This window comes from Erinaceus europaeus, chromosome X (genome assembly GCF_950295315.1).
Source record: "Erinaceus europaeus chromosome X, mEriEur2.1, whole genome shotgun sequence".
Lineage (NCBI taxonomy): Eukaryota > Metazoa > Chordata > Mammalia > Eulipotyphla > Erinaceidae > Erinaceus > Erinaceus europaeus.
This window is the reverse complement of record NC_080185.1, coordinates 41,636,497-41,637,094: the sequence shown is the minus strand read 5'-3', so window position 1 is coordinate 41,637,094 and position 598 is coordinate 41,636,497.

Here is a 598-nt window from a genome sequence, read left to right as displayed (position 1 = left end):
ATCGCTTCCCCGGATCCAACGGAGCCTCCAGCCATTGGGAAGGGAAGTGTGCATTGGTTTCAAGAGACCGGACGGGCAGCGGCGTCTACGCGCCTTTCGGTTCCGAGGGAGCTGCTCAAGTCTAAACTGCATTGGAAACCATGCCTTTTTTTTTTTCTTGACTCTTCTTCTTTTTTTTAAATTTCTTTATTGGGGGATTAATGTTTTACAGTCGACAGTAAATACAATAATCTGTACATGCATAATATTTCTCAGTTTTCCACATAACAATACAACCCCCACTAGGTCCTCTGTCATCCTCTGTCATCCGTGGTGGGGGGACATGTACTCCCCCCCACACACACCAGAGTCTTTTACTTTGATGCAGTCTTTTCTTTTCCTTTCCTTTCCTTTCCTTTCTTTTCTTTTCTTTTTCTTCTATCTCTCTTTCTTTCGAGATACTGGAATGCTGCTCAGGTCCCGAATACTGACTGCTCAGTTCTGGCTTTTGATGGTACTGGGGATTGAACCTGGGACCTCAGAGCCTCAGGTATCAGAGCCTTTTGCTTAAGCATTATGCTGTCTTTCCACCCAGTCCCTTTTAAAGATGTACCAATAT